This window comes from Solea senegalensis, linkage group LG8, assembly GCF_019176455.1.
Source record: "Solea senegalensis isolate Sse05_10M linkage group LG8, IFAPA_SoseM_1, whole genome shotgun sequence".
Taxonomy (NCBI): Eukaryota; Metazoa; Chordata; class Actinopteri; order Pleuronectiformes; family Soleidae; genus Solea; species Solea senegalensis.
This window is the reverse complement of record NC_058028.1, coordinates 9,767,383-9,779,602: the sequence shown is the minus strand read 5'-3', so window position 1 is coordinate 9,779,602 and position 12,220 is coordinate 9,767,383. Positions and strand designations below refer to the sequence as shown.

Sequence of the window (12,220 nt, the reverse complement as noted above, 5' to 3'; positions counted from 1 at the left end):
GACATTTGCAAATGTGGCCAAGGAGCCATGCATTCTAAGTCTCAGTTTCTCCAGGCTGAGATGTTGCAACACATCCTGCTTCCATCCAGTCCAGCTCAGGGGCTGGGGAGACTTCCACTGGAGGAGAATCAACCTTCTGGCCAACAGGGTGACATTTTGTTATACAATTGTCAATTGGAAGACGTCTTCTAGAGTTTTGAAGACGGAATTCCAGTAAGTGGACAAGCTTGGACAATGCCATGAGGAGTGTGCTAGGGAGGCGGGTAAGCGCTTACAGTGGTAACAGTTAGGGTCTACATCTGGAAATAATGAGTCTACAATTTTTGAGAAGTGAAGGCGATGTAACACCTTAAACTGTATTACTCCAAGCTAAGGCTTGTGTTTAAACTAATGGCGTGTTTCCATCATGGTGCAGTTCAGTTTGGGATGGTAAAGCCTTCGGTCAGGATTGTGTTCTGACTGAGAACAGTACCTTTATTTGCTAGGCAGGGTGTGCGCTGTGCTCGATGGCGTGTCACAACGGCGCGGCTTGTGTATTTCTGCTTGGTTTGTGGCCATACAAGTCAAGCTTTGTATGAGAATAGACCGTGGACGTCAAAGAAACACCGGCCGCAGGCACCCACGATTGTCTGAAGGACCAGATTGGGACCGAAATCTGGTCAATTATCCTCTAGTTTGGGGCAGACTTTAGGGAGGTTGAGGACATTTCATATTTTCCTCTCATCCAAGAGACTGGGGAACATTTTGCCAATAGTGAATTGGCAAAATGTTCTTCCCTTAGCTGAATCGCAGATGTAGAAACAGAAACAAGCATCATTGTGCTCTTAAATGATTTTTAGATGTGTGTACGAGTCGGTTTACAGGTTGATGTTCAGCCTGCACCGTCACATTAGAGCGAGAACAGAGGATATATGATGCCTTATGACATCACTAACCACTAATAACTCTCTTTCTCCAAATCCCTGTGGAATAAGAGTAAATGCATGAGAGGACACATTTACCATCTATCAATCACACACGGATATAGAGTGGAGAGCAGAGGGCGGGAGTCGGGGGAAACGCAGCTCAGGGGTGGATGATGCATGGAGGCGAAGAATTAAAAAGGACAGGAGGAAAGAATGACGAGGAGGCAGATACTGGATCAGGTGAAAGATGAGGATCATGAGATCAACATTTTACATATTTTAATGAAAATTCAAGAAATGAGAAAGAAAACCACTGTGGCACCTAAATATCCTATGTAGTATTTATGTCTATTATATTTTTTTTTGGGGGCTCTTACGTCTTCATTATCTTAATTAATGCCAAGGACCAAGCATGAAGACACGAGCAGAGGCCTCTGAGGCTGCTTCAAGGGCACATGCCATCTGTGGAGGTTCACCCCACGCTGACTCACATGAGCAGGAACAAGGCTTAACAAGATCTGATCGCACACTGTGAACTTGGCACTGACGCTCTTTAATGAAATCATGCTATGCTTTCATTATGTTATGCTCTCAATGCACAAGATTAAACCCCCAAAGATTTGATTCAAAAAGGAGTTGACTAAGGGATAATGACGGACAGTGAAGTTCCACTGAATCCTGCACTTAACTATTTTCTTAAGGGTAATTTTGTATTCTTCAGTTAGATATTGTGCTGCATCACTATGTGATTATCTTCTGTCAGTGTTGAACACACAGCAATCAAAATGTCAAGTAGTAAGAATAAAAGTGTTTTCTTTTGATATACAGTTTTTAAAGAGACTGGACAAATACAGTTTCTTAAACATCCATCTCAGGAGTTAAGGTAATGAGGAAGAGAGTCATTGTGGATACATCAGGTCTGTGAGCGGAGACAATCACCATCATCTCTGCTCTCCAAACCAATCTGACCTACAACTGCCTGCACAAGAGCTCGACACTGTCCACAACCACCTCTGTGTGGAGTGTGGGTCGTCCACGCTGCATCAACACCCTCAGATGACAGACGCTCCAATCCAAAACAAGCAGTTAAGCAAATAAGATGATAAGATGGACGTAGAGTGTGTGCAGAGAAGGATTTGAATATGGAGAGCTGAGGATGAAAAGGATGAGATAAGTAATAAAGGATTAAAAAACAACAGAAGATATTTGAAGACAAGAATGAAAAGAGACAAAGGGAAGATGGTGGAAGACAAGAGGAAGGACTGAAAAATGGACAGCAGTGAGCTGATAAAAGAGAAGTGTGAAGTACGATGGCAAAAGATGAGGAGTGAAACATGGCCTGTGAAGAATGGACTGAAGAGAGAAGATGATGACAAATGAATCAGTAAAGTGAAGGAAGAGGAACAAGTGGTTTGGTGGATGAGACCTAAGTGAGCATCAGACAGAAAAAAGAAGGAAAAAGAAGAAGAAAAATGATTTAAGGGAGAGGAAGTCATTTACTGAAACTACAGAAAAAAACAGGACCGAGAGATGCAGATGATGCTGTGGATGGAGAGATGTAGAGAATGGGAGGTGAAAGAGGAGTCATTAAATGTCCTGCAGTAGATTGTGGTGTTCCCTGCATCAGTGTCACTCCCTCTGGAGTCCTGACGCCAGGTTGCTGAGCTTTCAACGGGCGAGCACACACACTTAGGCAAACTCAGGCTATTAATACACGATCCATCGAGCATAAAGAAACAGGAGAGAGCAGAGAAATGAGGAGAAACTCAATCACACATGTGTGACGGCAAAAGTTACCATCCTGACCCGAAACCATAGACATAGTTTTCTGGTTTGCTGGTTGAGGCCAATCAGGAAGTAAGAATATATTAAATAGCCACCGGGGGCAACTCCATTGCTAGAAAATGTCTCACTGATCTGTAACATAAGTAAACTTCTGAGGAGTAAATGTCTCTATTGACCTACAAACATCAAGTGTGCACTTAAAAATTGTGTGTTATCTCCTGCCAAATATGATGCAAAATCTGTTCACAACCAGAGAGTCAATATCAACAAAACAGCATTTAAGGGTGTGGATCTGTGGAACAGCTGCACCGAGTAATTCAAATGATGCACTTTTCAAACTTCAATCAAATCACTTCTGACTATACATACAGAGTCATATTTTTATGGAGATAAATCTTCTTTTTGTTTTTGTTTTTACACTGACAGGTAACAAATGTACTTAGGGTAGACAGAATAAGCTTTAGCTTCATCCTACTCATTTTCAGTCTATTTCTTTATGTGCAAAATGCTGCTATTTCATTTATAAGAATGTGTGTTTAACTTGCGTCAACACAAATGTACCTGCATGAAACTGTGACCAAAATAATGGTCTTTTTTTCTTTACATGATGTCAGTTATGCATATTATGAACTACAGTAGAGTATAATGGGACACCAGTATGATTGACAGCTGTAGCATCCAACAGGAGCCTGTTGATTCTTTTTTTGACTGAATTTGTTTGAAAACTGGTCAAATGGCAGGAGTTCATATTCTAACTCAAATCACATCATTTCGACCAAAACTGAAAAGGTCAAATTATTGATTCACACTTAATTCTTCATGTTCACACCTACACCCACACAAACACTGACTAATCTGTGTGTGTTTGGCACAGACAGACACGGAGGAAAATATTTTCCTGTTTTCTGAGTCTAACAGACTTACAACTACACACTGAATGATGTGAACACATTTCCTGTTACGCTAATCCTGACCAATAATATTGTGATTCCATTCGAGTTCTCCACATTTGTGCACATTTTCTGAAAGCTTCATGTTTACAAATCATGAAGTGCTGGAATTCCTGGAAAGATGGATGCTCTCCCTATGGCAGGTCAGAAAAAAATCACTAGGACTGTATGTTGGCTACACAGCATTTTTCAACTCACTGAGTGAAATATTTACAGTTTTTTTTCCCCCATTCACGATTGTCCTGGTAACAGAAATTCACAACCGTCTACTTACTGTAGTGCTTTTAAATCGGATAATATTGTATATTGTCATTTACACTAATGAGACTCAGGCTACATGAGGCCAACGAGAGAGAGAGAGAGGGTCTTACACATACGTATACGAACAATAAAGAAAAGGTTGAGTGAGTTGGTAACAAATGAATTTGTGCTAATTAATAGAAACACAAAAGCTGCCACAGTGAGGTCAGGAGAGGAAAGAGCTCCAGGGAAGAGAAGATGTTAATGTCAACTGAAACGTGCCACATTTTTTTTGCTCATTACATAATATGGCATTCATCATGAGACACATTGCAGCTCACTGCATCCCATAATACACTGCTGCTTACGAGATCACTGTCTTCTGTGTGTTTTTGTCCATGGACACATACTTGTTACATCTTTACGACGTTTTCTGGCATTTAAACAAGACGCCCAAAAGGACCCTAAACGATGTAGTACATAGGCCAGGCCTGTATGTGGCGCAGTAACGCTGCTACACCAAAAACTGAGTGACGACATTGAGCATGTGCATAGAGCATGTGTGCATTGTGTGCTAACTTTTCAATTTCAAAAAAACTGGTACGTGTAAATGAGACAGAATGGACCAAGCCAGTGCGACTAAGGAAAATCAATAAAAGTTTTTCATGAAGTGTGATCAACCAAACATTGTTGAATTATGACAACAACAACGAGACCATTTTCTCACTCTGGGACACGTGTCCAAAATAGAGACAGTTTCAGGTCTCCCATGAAGCAGTTACCGTGTGAATAAAGATTCACTCGTTTTTGTGTGGACAGTCTGTAAGCGAGTGAGTTCATAGCAGGAGAACTGAGGAGCTGCCTCTCAGCAGGAGGCCACTGCAGCACTACACACACACAGAGCCTGTCCTCGCCTGTCTGCCTGAAGAATCTATTGTGCTCTCAGATGCAGTCTGTGAGACGTTTGCAGTCTGTGAGACGATCAGTCTCTTTAACAGCCTTTTGTCTCCTTTATCAGTCAACAGCACCACAGAAGTGAGCAGCTCATCAGTTTTAGTTTCACATCATCTTGTCACTTGTTTTCTTTGCCCGGTTTCTGATCCGTCTCTGTACTTCAGCTTCACGTCAGCTTCAAGTCAAACCAAACGTTTCGCACTGCAGCCGCTTCACGTTCACATTCACAGTCACCTCCAGTGTGGACTCCACCCAAGCAAGAGTCTTCTGTGCCAACACTAAACTGGAACTAGAACTTGAACAACTACTACATTAACATAAAGTAAAATATGTAAACTACAGCATCAGTTGAGGACAGAACTTTCTCAATGAAATAATGACACACACTATCTGGCCTGCTCCATTTATGTCTTTCTTCATCATTGTACAATCTGACTTAGAAGGATCTTTAGAAGGAAGGATCCTTAACTTTGAGAAACACTAACTGGCAATAATAAATTTTTCTTTGTTGCATCCAAGGTAACAGATATTTGGTATTTGGTTTAGTTCCGCTATAATAAATTATAATGTGCTGGTTTATGGAAATAACCTGTAGATATTACTGAAGGAGAGATAATGTGACACTTTACATTATATATTTATTGCTCATTACAAGAGGCTGAGCCGCAGTAACCACATCCGACTCTGCTGTGGCTGAAGCTGTGACTGTGACTGGAAGATTGCTGCAACAAGAGAAAGTAAATCTCAGTTGGAGTCAACGCTGCGAGCTAATAATGCAAAGCTCAGTCACATGATGTCATTCACTTAAGTTGATAAAAAAATAAATAAAAATAAATAAGTCTGTACAGAATATTCACACCAACATTTTGGGATGCTGAGCCACACACAGATCTCTCCATCTTTGAAAGGCTCCGCCCATATGGACGTATTTTATTGTGTTTAATAGTTTGACTTAAATTTTTTCAGGTTATTCTGTTACCAATGCTGGAATAGCAACCTTTCCACTGAAGGGACATGAACGTGCAGATATAGACATAAATGTGCAGATATAGACATGAATGTGCAGAGATGGACATGAATGTGCAGATATAGACATGAATGTACAGATATAGACATGAAGATATAGACATGATATAAATGTGCAGATATAGACATGAATGCAGATGGACATAAATGTGCAGATATAGACATGAATGTGCAGATATAGACATGAATGTGCAGAGATATGCAGATATGGACATAAATGTGCAGATATGGACATAAATGTGCAGATATAGACATGAATGTACAGATATAAATGAATGTGCAGAGATATATAGACATAAATGTGCAGATATAGACATGAATGTGCAGATATGGACATAAATGTGCAGATATAGACATGAATGTGCAGATATAGACATAAATGTGCAGATATAGACATGAATGTGCAGATATAGACATAAATGATATAGACATGAATGATATAGACATGAATGTGCAGATATGGACATAAATGTGAAGATATAGACATGAATGTGCAGATATAGACATGAATGTACAGATATAGACATTCACCAACGTTGCCACCATCTGAGGAGCTGCATTAAGAGCAGGAAGGATGTCTTACTCTTGTGCTGCATGGGTTTGTACACATCTAAACTAACTAAATCCCAGGAAAATATAACAATGACAAATACAATAATTGTCTTCCTTGGAGTATGACATTAATATAAATCATGAAATGTAATGGTTTCTGCATCACCATGTATTGGGTGGACTTGCCCAAATCAAGACAAATGTGGTCAGTGCAGCATCCATGTCCGTGTGTGCGGCTGCTTAGCAAACCAGTCAATAGGAGGTGTCCTAACTCGTGAATCTCCTATTTCTTGTGTGTAAATAAGTATGAAAAAAAGTAATCATAGATGACATTTAAGTGCAGCGTGTATCTGTAGTACATCTCTTCTCTGAGCTTGTGTTTACCTGAACCCTAACATTTGTTTTCTGTCCATATTTAAGCCTCTCTCCTGGAGCTTATAGACGACAGTCCTAAATGCAATTTTCCTGCTTTTCTAATGGTCTGTGAAGAAACTGGAAGTGCAGGGATTGGAAGAGATCAACCCGTTTGCTCATGTATTTATTTATTTTTTTTGTGCTCACCTTATGTCCCACAACACCGATTCCAATTTCAGAAAGCGTGCGCGAGCAATGCATCACACATTAGTTCTCCCACATTTTCAATTCACCAACGTGAGAGACCTCCACACTTCTATGCAAACCTTAACCGTCTGCCAGGCGATCAGTCCCGTGCAAGAAAAATCGATACCCCCCGTCCTTATCAGCCTCCGCCCAGACATCTGCTATTCTACTCAGCACCAAATAGACACATCATTTAAAACAGTGAGGAGGCTGGAGGTATGGAAACATTTCCCCTGAGAGCAAGCAGACAGAGGAAGCACAGGAGAGTTCAGAATCACGAGTCAAACAGATAATGAGATGTTGAGAGCCAGAGTTTCTATGATGAAGCCTTTTAGTTTGTTTATCAGTGCGGTATCTTACTGTTGTCTGGGTTTTTGTAAGCACAAATCTCTGAAGGAAAAAAATAACCTTCCACTTAAACTCGGTGACAGCCCTCCTTGTTTAATTAGTGTGACATGTTTTATTTCATCTCTCCTAAACTTTTACAGCTAAAGAGTGTGTGACCAAAAGTGTACAAACACATTATCTCTTACAAAAGCAGCAGATAATTTTTTGGTTCAAACAACAGCCAATAAAAACTGAATATATGAGATTTAAGAACAATAAAATATCGACTAACTTTGCAGCTCAGGTAGAAACAGTATGAGACCAGATCACTCCATCTATCTTTCAGCAGAACCAATACATATTAGAGGACAGATGACACAAATATCCATCTATCCTTTCATTTATTCATAGATTTATTTAAACTGCTTAATTAGCTCATTTATAATTTCTATATTTTGGTCTTTCACTGACCCGTTTGTCGATCAGCGCCTTAACATATAACATATTGATCTTTGAAAACTTTGAAAAGCTAAAATAACAGACAAACAGGAATCATTGTTCAAAAACAGCCACATTAGCTCCTCGTGGTGTAATTAGGTCTGATGTCTCCATAAGAGCGAGTCACCTCCCACATCTAAGAGGTGTGACCAACAGCCATAGAGGGAAATACCTCGGGACGCAATTGGACAAACCTACAAACAATCAGACCAATGATCCAGAGAATGACATATGCAGAGCGACGGCATCTCGTACTGACAATAATACGACTATTGAGGGGGAGTCCTGTGAAGCAAGTCACTAAAAATGGAAGTAACTGCCATCTGTTAGATATCGCTGTTAAACAATTTAACAACAATTTTATTTTGGTCTGTTTCTGTTAATAAGTGACCAGTGATTCTCCATTTATCTTTTCACCAGTTGTTACTGAGAAAGTTAGGTTACGTTTGAATTCATATTTAATTGATACATTAATTTTATATAAAATATATACAAGTGCATATATGAACAAGGGCCTTTCTGCATGGAGTTTGCATGTTCTCCCCGTGTGTGCGTGGGTTCTCTCCGGGTTCTCTGGCTTCCTCCCACAGTCCAAAAACATGCAATGTGGGGATTAGGTAAATTGGACATTCTAAATTGACCATAGGAGTGAGTGTGAGAGTGAATGGTTGTTTGTCACTATCTGTGTGTGGCCCTGCGATGGACTGGCGAACTGTCCAGGGTGTACCCCGCCTATCACCCGATGTAGCTGAGATTGGCACAGCAGCCCCGCGATAAAGCAGTAGAGGATGACTGATGATATACAAGTGCACTGCAGTGCAGACACAGACAGCAGATTGAAGAGACGGATGATAATTGTATAATGAATTAATTTAAGCAATGTAATTGTTTAGTGTGTATCATTTACTATTATTAAACTGCTGCATTCTATCTGTCGTTCACTCTAGATTTTACATTATGAATAATAAAGCATGTTGTTGTTGTTTTTCCATTGGCTCAACTAATTTCTGCTTCTTCACTGAATTCATCCAGTGATGAGACTGTGCTCGATTGTGTTAATGTTCATCTTTACATTTCCTGCTTCTGTTTTTTTGCAAACACAAAGTACGTTACATCACATCAGGGCTTCAGAGCGATGACAAAAGGAGGGGAGGTTTCCTTATGTGGCTTTCTGCGAAGTCATTAGCGTAGGATAAAACATTATATATGATCAACACATTAACAGCTGAGTGGAGCCGTATAGTGTTATATACCAGCATGGGGTGGGGCTGTGGTTGTGCCACAGTGTCTCCCAAGTGTGATTTGTATGTGTGTGGGTAAAGGCGGTGATGAAAGAGCAGCTGTTAACCCTCTGGTAAACAAAGGTTTAAGGAAAATGCAGGAGAACAAACATACATGCAATACTTTCTCTCCCTCTCTGTGTGTTAGGGACAGCAAATACAATACTGGGCTAAATGCCTTATAGCGGTGAATTCTATTACAGCGTGGAGAGGGGAAAACCTAGAGGGAGGGAGGAGATGCTGGGGGAGTAGAGGAGGGGAGAGAAGATGTGAGGAAGCAAGAGGAAGAGAGACGGGAGATAATGGAGAAGAGGGAGAGAGGAGGCAGAGAGAGAAAGCAGGGGCGTTAATGAATAATCCATCAACCAATAAAAAAAAATTAAAAAAAGGTAAAGCAGCCTTTTTAGACACTGCTCACGAGAAACCAAACATGTTGAGTTGTGCAAAAAGCAAATATCACGTCTCAAAAGGCAGAAAAAGCAAGTCTCATCATTGCTGTTTAAACACGGCGTCACGGAAAAAGAACACACTGTTCACTCCGAGCTCAGACTGATGAAGTGATGAAACATGACTCTAATTGTTTCTCAAACATTAGCACGGAGAATAACGTGGGTGTCTGCCGTTGCCTTATTATGCTTTATGACATTTACTTCCACTACATTTCTGCGACGTTTTCTAAGTGTGCGGGATCTCTGTTGTTCTGCAGCTGCACCAATTTCCTACAGCCCTATTCCTCCAGAGATGGATGGAGGTAAGGAGGGGGGGGGCTTACAGCGTTACACACACAGAGCTGGGTGGAGGAAGGGTTGGGCTAACGTCTGGTGCAGGGAACACAAGGGAAGTCCCAGAAAAACTGCAGAGAAAAAGAGAGAGAGAGAGAGAGAGAGAGAGAGAGAGAGAGAGAGGGAGGGAGGAAGAGAGAGGAATAGACCAGGGAAGCCCTGCTGCAGCTTCTGTACACAGGAAGAGGAGGAGGAAGAGGAGGAGGAAGAGGAGTAGGAGGAGGAGAGGATCCCCTTTTCTTCTCTCTCCACAGCCTGCATGCTGTAGCCAGGCTCCCTCTACTTAAGACTCTGCACACAAACTGTTTCACATTTATTTGTAACCAGGAGCTGCATCTGCCTCCAGCTCAAAGCTGAAATCTTATGAATTAGAAATCACACAGTCTGGTCAATTTTGTCTGTACTAACCTATCTCAGAAGTCACGGCTTTACGATATGCTGCAGAATTTGTATGCATGTATTTTATTTCCTTTATGATTTTTTTCATTACTTCTAAATATAGTCAACAAATTGTAGTTGAACTGTATCTGATGGTTGAGAAACATAGTTACACAACATGCATATCAGGCAACCACAAGTCATTTTAACAAGCAAGAGTCGTCACCGAGGACGAAATATGCTGAAATTTAACATGGATTCTGGTGACTGAAGAGACTAAGAGACACACACACACACACACACACACACACACACACACACACACACACACACACACACTGTCCTGCGTCAAGGCTGAGAGCAGAAGACACAGAAGGAAACTGGAAAACAAGCCTGTCATAAAATAGAAAGGTATAGAAAGAAGTTATTGGGATGATATCGAAACACACTGAGATAAATGTTAAACCTCACCACAGAATCTGTACAACCAGAATCTGGTTTTGCAAAAACATGAATGGGTTTAGGTTCCATTTCAGGTTCCTCAGAATGATTTTACAAGGATGAGGATGAATCCTTACAATCGAGGGCTGCAACATTGAGATCATTATAGACTATAGACATTATATTATATATTATATTTGCCTTTGTGATAGTAAACTGAATATAATTGTGTTTGTGGACACAACGTTCTGAGGACAACTTCAATTTGACACTAATGGACATTTTTCACCATTTATGCACCAAACTGATTAACTGATACAGTAACTGATCATGGAAAGCATTAGCTGTCAAACAATGAGACAAAGACACGTCCACAGAGTGACTTTACTTTGATAGTGTGGCCGGAAGTATGTGATTTTTTCGCGCTACATTGACGATCTGGAAATACTACAACAACCTGCTTCACCAGTGAAACAACAGCCCCGACAATTAGGTTTGATTTTATTTTGGTGTCACATCTGAAACCTCTGTTTTTTAATTATTATCATATTCATCATCATTATTATTATCATTATTGTTATTGTTAGTATCAGATGAATGAGTTTGATTATGTGCAACTTTGTCTCCGCAGCACAAAGGTGTTCCCGGGACGCGCGCACTCGCTCCGGGACAGAAACGCTCGTTTAGACCTGGGGGCAGTGTTTGGATGAAAGCGCCGGGCAGGCACGAGGCTCAATGCGGTCTGCGTGCATCACTCACAAAACACCCGCAACATCCTTAGCATTTCACTCACGCTCCTAAAAAACTTCAGGGCAATGTAGGACACAGAGCTGCTTCAGGGTGGAGGAGGAGGAAGAGGAGGAAGAACACTGACGAACTGACGGAGTCTAATCCGCGTCTCATCATCCAAATCATGATGGAAACGTGTCCGAGCACATTTTCTCACTACATGTGACAGAAAAGCGCAGAAAAACACTTTCCAGAGAAATTACGCTCATTCAACAGTCGCACACCGCGGAGTCACATGGCGCTGGGCCGGCGCACATGAGCAAGTGCGCACAACAAACAGCGCAAACAGAGGACAAGTGCACATGAGATGTGTCCTACCTTGTGTTGAGAGGCTGGAGCCCGCACACGAAGCACAGCGCGTCACATCAGCTGCTCAGGGTGAAGGAGAAAGAAAGTGTCCTCGGTGCTGCTGCGCTCCGCCGCTGCGTCCGCTCTGCTCAGCTCTCACTCCCTCACTCACTCACCCACTCACCCACTCACTCTCACTCTCTCTCTCTCTCGATCTCCATGACACACGCGCACACACAAGGCGACTCCCTCTCACCCTCCCCGCGGTCTCTCATCTCACACACACACACACACACTCACACACAGCCAGAGCGCAGTCGGGCGGGGTGCCGAGGAGCGCGGTTCATCCTCGTGTGTGTGTGCGTCTGAAAGAGGAGGAGAGGAGAGGAGAGGTGAAGAAGGAAAGTCCAGGAGGCAACATTACA

At 41.6% G+C, this 12,220-nt stretch overlaps 1 protein-coding gene across 2 annotated transcripts in view; it reads right to left on the bottom strand.

Annotated features, from left to right (window-relative positions):
* Nucleotides 1–11,966, bottom strand: part of slc8a2b (solute carrier family 8 member 2b) — a 108,012-nt gene extending 96,046 nt beyond the window's left edge. For both annotated transcript variants that reach the window (XM_044031624.1, XM_044031625.1), the window contains exon 1: nt 11,826–11,966. The gene's annotated coding sequence lies outside the window, so the exon portion shown is untranslated. The remainder of the gene's footprint in view (nt 1–11,825) is intronic.
* Between the last annotated feature and the right edge of the window lie 254 nt (nt 11,967–12,220).